The 6,539-nt window shown below is 42.1% G+C and overlaps 1 long non-coding RNA gene across 1 annotated transcript; it reads right to left on the bottom strand.

Moving 5' to 3' along the window:
* Positions 1–86: 86 nt before the first annotated feature.
* On the bottom strand, positions 87–6,312 carry LOC129604306 (uncharacterized). The gene is made up of 2 exons (XR_008695102.1): positions 1,879–6,312; positions 87–1,806 (listed from the first exon to the last, which is right to left on the bottom strand). It is a non-coding gene; the product is annotated as an uncharacterized LOC129604306 (long non-coding RNA).
* Positions 6,313–6,539: the final 227 nt, after the last annotated feature.

Below are 6,539 nucleotides of genomic sequence, written 5' to 3'. Positions count from 1 at the left end.
TTCACAAGCACACCCCCTCTCACTTTATATTTATAATTCACAATGTAACACAAGCACTTCTCACTCTATCACAAAATGATCACAAATTGTTTTAAAGCTTTTTATTATGTACATATTGAAGTACAGTAAGGACAAGAAGGCTGGTTAAAGCAGATGATATACTTGAAGTGTATCACCAAATGTCACTGTTCTGTGTTGTTTCAAAGCCCCGCAAGTATGGTTCATTTTTCAGGCGCAATCAGATGAACACTGTGGAAGCTTCATGAGACTTCAACTGCCATCCCTACCCAAAACCACTTAAAAATGAATGTCTCTTTTCTCTCTTGCCCCAACAAGCTTTCTCGCCAAGCAACCCCTACAATAGAGTTTGGCCGCCCACCCCCTTCTACTGAGAGCAACTATTGTCCAGAAGGTTCTGGAACCTGCTAGAAAACTATATAAATAAATCCCCAACATTCACCTTAAAACAGGTATACATCAATAACACATATTCCCACAATAATCTCCAGGTACATTGAACACGAAATACAACACAAATAAAAGATGGACCCAAACAATAATAATAATGGTTTTGCCGGACTCGCGCATTGCACCGATGCGCCGCTGCAAAGATGTCAAAAGCGAGCGTTGCCCAGCTGTCAGGTTTTGACGGCGCGATGCATAAGTCTGATTACTTCCGACACATAATTAATGAAACAACAAACAAAACCAACAAAGTGTAATGTGCCTGTGTGGATAGAAGAGATGCTGAAATCGAAGACTCATGAATCCTAGTGATGGGTAGATGAGGTGTCATGAAGCTCTTTGATGCATTGCAAAACTGTATTGATACTGTGTGGATACTGTGTCACTAAATACTGACACCTGCAGGACTTAAAAAATCCCTACAGGCAACCTAGTTGCTGACACTGATTTGACCTAATATAGACAATAATATAATTTAAGTAATTGTATTTTATATAGTATTATTTAATATCTTCTTTTAATTTAAAATTGATATTTTTGGATACAGTCGATAAAGTGAACATGTATCATAACGTGAAAATCTAAGTGAACATGTTGTGAATGAGGATGCGTTCCCAGCAGGCATTTCAACGTTGAGACAACGTTGAGGCAACATTATAATTATGGTTGAATAACCATTGGATTATATTTAGATTTTGAAAGGTGAATCAACGTTGATGGGGCAACGTTATTTCAATGTTGCATTTTGGTCAATCGTCAACGTTACATTTACGCTGATTTATGGGCGTTGATCAACGTTACACGCACGTTGATTTATGGGCGTTCATCGACGTTAAACACACGTTGATTTATGGGCGTTTATCAATGTTACATTTACACTGATTTATGGGCGTTTATCAATGTTACATTTACAATGATTTATGGGCGTTCATCAACGTTACATTTAAGATGATTTATGGTTGTTCATCAACTTTACATGTATGTTAATTTATGGTCAATTATCAACGTTACGTGTACGTTGATTTATGGTCTTCCACCAATGTTGCATTTACGCTGATTTATGGTTATCTATCAGCATTACGTTTATTTTGATTTATGTTTTTTTATCAACCTCAACATGGCTTTGTACCAAAGTGTGAGTGAGCAGACTCAGACTCAGAGACTAGTTGCGTTCTGGTTTCAGAGGTGAAACGGGGCCTATGAAAGCTCAGATCAGGAGCTAAGGAGTCCAAAGAGGAGAGGAGCTGCCAGGAGTCCTGGTCAGGTGTGGGAGCCAATGGAGAGGGGGAGGAAGCGGAGATGTCGTCAGGGGTTTAATCCGTTAATCGTCTGCAGGTGGATCTAAACGAGGAATGAGATGGAATTAGTAAATGATTAATCCCCAAATTATATAAATATAGTGTTGATACTGACTGGTAAGGTAGCATGACGATGTGGATGCTCTGGTGTCCATATGCCACCTGGTTGATGAGCCGTGCTTGTTGCTGCTTATTTTCTTTTGTCATCCACCAAAATCCACCAATGTCCACCGTCAAACTACAACATATACGTAACACACTAAGCATTTATCATAAGAAAAAAACAGTATGTGAGTACATAAAATAATGAACAACAGGAAACAATGGTAAAATAATCATACCTCAATGGCTGCACACACAAAGAAGAGGGAACGGAAACGTCAAATCCATTAAAACATACACTGTGTAACTTTAGCATCTTGTCTTATACTGCCACTTTCTTTCACATGCTTACCTTTGTGCACCTATAAAATATGTTCAGACAGAACACATGAAATTTTGTTCCAGACCAGCATTGAACATTAAATAAATACAGACACAGTGAACATGCAAATAAAAAAATGTGAAGATAACATTTAAGTCAGCTAAATATAGCATCATCAATATTGCAACTCACACTGTCATTGACATTGAAACTGATAATAAGTAAACATGAATCAAACTAACTTACCAAACTAATGCCACATGTAAAACAAGTTACCTCTATTACAAACAGGAACCAAACCTGAAAATCAAATGACACCACAAATGAACAAACAGGGCAAACACTGGACACCACAGCACTACCTGTCTGCTGGAAGACAAACTGGAACAGAAACACTTAGTTCTATCTTTGTTCCACCACCACCCAACAACTCTGTGTATATGTGTTCATTGTTTTCCATACATTTGATGATGTAGTATCATAAGTTGTGATGACAGCATCTAAGGACAAAAATCACACGTTCAAAACACACGTTTAGATCATTTTCATAAATTCTGCATATTTAAACATATTTAAAAAATGTAATAAAATTCTGTTGAGGACACTTAAGTTCAAAAATATTAATTTAAATAAGTATTTACATGTACAGTAAATAAAGTCTGATTAATAATATATACAACCTGTATATAATAATGTATACAACCTTTAGGTATTTTGTGTCACAACCTCAGTCAACTCCCTTACTGTCTTAGTCATTTCCGGTTTTATTTTGTCACTACTTCCTGTTTAGCTCCCATATCCAGTCAGACCAGCTTTACTTCCGGCCCTTGTTAACCTCACCTGCACATCATCAGTAATCAGTAGTTCAGTACTTAAGCACCACCTCTCACCCCAGTACCTTGCCAGATTGTCTGCGTTCATTCCATGACCAGCATTCCAGCGTTGTCGAGTCTCCAGTTCCCACGCATGTCCCAGTTTGGTAATACCGTTTTGATTCTAGCCCAGTCTCTGATAGTCCAGTCTAGTGTGTTTTACCTCTGCCTGTTTTTTGACCACGTCTTTGCCCACACCTTGTCGAATCTTGTTTTTTGCCAACCTGTGTATGACAATTGCCTGCCTGACTACGTTCTTATTAAAACACTCATTTACTCAAGCCTCGCTGTGCATTTCGGTCCTTCCACCATTGTGCAATTGTGACAGAACAATCAGGCCAAACATGGACCCAGCTGGCGCCAAGTCGATTAAAGCCGAGTTGCAGGCTCAGGAGGCACGGATCCGGACACAGGAGGAACAAATTACTACCATGCTACAGGAGCTCTCCAGATATGCCGCCCGACAGGAAAACCTCATGACGGCGTACGGGGAGCAGCTAGCCGTACTTACCCAGCGAGTGAAGCCAGCGCCAGCACCTGCAGTCACCTTCGCACCAACGCCAAGCTCAGTCGCTCCTCACATTCAACTGGGAGCTCCGACCCGCTTCTCCGGTGACACAGGTGACTGTAGAGCTTTTTTAACCCAATGTGAAATCCAGTTTGAACTTCATGCTCCGTCATTCCCCACGGAGCGAGCTAAGGTCGAAGCCTGGGCCACGGCAGAATGGCAAAAAAAATGTGCTTGCCTAGCAACATTTGATGATTTTTCCACGGCACTAAAGAACATTTTTCAAGAGGTCATGCCAGGCAGAGAAGCAGCCCAGAGACTGGTGAATCTCCGCCAAGGAGATCGGTCCGCGTCAGCGTATGCCATTGAGTTTGACACTCTTGCCGCGGAGGCAGGCTGGGACTCCACCGCACTATGTAACGTATATATCAAGGGTTTGTCTCGTCGTGTCAAGGACAGTTTAGCAGCAACTGAACCTTCAGCCGATTTAGACGAGTTAATCGCACTTGCAATCAAAGTCGATCGACGATTGTGGATCAGCATCAGTGAACGTCGCGAAGAGGAACGTGCGGCCTCATCCGAACCCCCTAACCCCTGCAGAGAAATTATAAGGAAAGCCAGGAGAGGTTTGGATAGATTGTCTTTTGGTTGTCCCAGTATCTCATAGGATCCTAGGACCTGGCATTATCGCCCTCTGCACCTCCTGAATGGCATCAGCTGTGATCAGCCTGCCCACTTCAATGATGAGATCTTGACAAAGGCTATCTAAAAAAACAACAAATTGGCATTTTAGTACATGATTTTCAAACAAGTAAATAAATTATATCAGGGGTGACCCACGGCTTGTCTGTGTTTCGCCAACAACAAGCAGTGGGTCACCCCTGATATTAAAGCTCTGTTAAAGGAGAAGAGAGCATTCAAATCAGGGGACAGGGAGGAAGTGAAGAGGGTGCAGAAGGAGCTGAGGAGGAAAATCTGCGAAGGGAAGACCAGCTACAGCAGGAAAATGGAGGAGCTGCTGAAGCATAACAACGTTAGTGAGGTGTGGAGGAGTCTTAAACCATCTCAGGCTTCAAAGCACCACACTCACAGGCTGAGGGGGACCTGAGCTGGGTCAACAAGCTGAACTCATACTTCAATCGGTTCGATCAAGCACACCACCTCAGCAGCTGCCTCCAAACCTTTTGTCACCTCACACCACTGGACCACCCCTCACAGTCCTTTACACAAAGGCCTTTACCCTTTACCCAAGCTTTTTCCCACCTGGAGAAGCCCATGTTCTTTGATTTCTCCAGTTCCTTTAACACCATCCAGCCGGTGCTTCTAAAACACAAACTAGAGGAGGCTGCATCTGACGGAGTGGATTATAGACTATTATAGACTATCTCACAAACAGGCCTCAGTTTGTGAGAGCCAGGGACTGCGTGTCTGACACTCTGACCCGCAGTGTGAGGGCCCAACAGAGGACTGTACTGGCCCCCTTCCTCTTCACCCTCTATACGTCAGACGTCAGAAACAACACAGACAGCTGCGTTCTGTAGAAGTTCTCTGATGACTCTGCGATCATTGGACTAATCATCGATGACACACCAATGGGGACAGACATTGAGAGAGTGTACTCTTATACTGTAAGTACCTGGGTGCGCATCTAAACAATAAACTTTACTGAAAACCTTCTATGACTCTGGAGTCATAAAAGGTCTTCAGCAGCAGCATCACAGCGAGGGACAGGAAGAGGCTGGACAGGATCATCATGAAGTCCAGCTCTGTCCTGGGCTGCACTCTGGACACGGTACAGGAGGTGGTGAGAGAAGGGTCCTGGCTAAACTCACATCCATCCTGGACCAGGACTCTGACCCACTGGAGGACTCACTGTCTGCACTGGAGCAGCTTCAGTAACAGACTGATCCACCCTCACTGTGTGAAGGAGAGATATTGTAGATCCTTCCTTCTTGCTGCTATCAGAGTGTATAATAATCAGCACTGTTAACTATCGCCCACACCTCAACTGATAAGCATCAATGGTTATGTACAAAACTCTGTGCGATATTTGTGCAAACTGTACAATATTTATATTATACAATACAATAACCCTACCTATTACTCCACTCTGCCCACCTGTACAGTGTTGTAGTGTGCCAACTGAACCGAATTTGGTTTGATTTGGTGTCAATGTTTCATCTGTTGCTGTACACTCTTTACTGTGTTGTGCTGTTGTGAGATGGAATTTCACCATTGTGGGACTATGAAAGGCTTTCTTATTTTTATTTTTGTGAACCAGAGTTCCCAGGTAGGTTATGCTGTGATTAATCTATAAATGGTAAAATGTTCTAAAAGTGTTTATCAAATTATTATACAGATTTATTCCATGCATGTGTAATTGTCCATAATCTGCTTTAAAGGTCCATGCACACGTTTTTTTCATGCTCCACATTGCTAAAGAATTGGACGTTAATGTCTCAGCAAGGTGTCTGTAACTTTTCATGCCAAAAAGCTCTGTAGATTGCCCACACGGCCCGTCTGAAAAATGTGTGTTTTAAGCTCTCGTCCACAACACTCTTTTCGTTTTCGGAGTGTGTCGCAAGCGAAGTTGATCGCCACACCCCTTTGAGGAAACTGGCTACCGCTACATACGTTTGATCCAAAATCTGACTCAAATGTGAGGCTGTTGAAGTGGTTACACTTGGACTGGCGCAAGGTACTTCTAACTGGCAGATTCACGTTTAATTTAATTTATTGATTTATATAATACTCAACTTGATTAGCTGCTAACACTAATATTAATGGTTGCGAATAAGCAGCCTGAATTAATACAACAGAATATTCATAACACGACTACAGCCTGTTTGGGAGCATAGCTCGATAAACTAATATAAACTCATTTTTACATGTTTTTTTCTTTCTCGTGCTGCTGCGGTGTCAAAATAATTTTTCCATATTGGGGTCTTCAGCTGCAGCTTATATTTTGCCGT

Source organism: Betta splendens, chromosome 7 (assembly GCF_900634795.4).
Source record: "Betta splendens chromosome 7, fBetSpl5.4, whole genome shotgun sequence".
Taxonomy (NCBI): Eukaryota; Metazoa; Chordata; class Actinopteri; order Anabantiformes; family Osphronemidae; genus Betta; species Betta splendens.
This window is presented reverse-complemented; position numbering and strand designations above follow the sequence as displayed.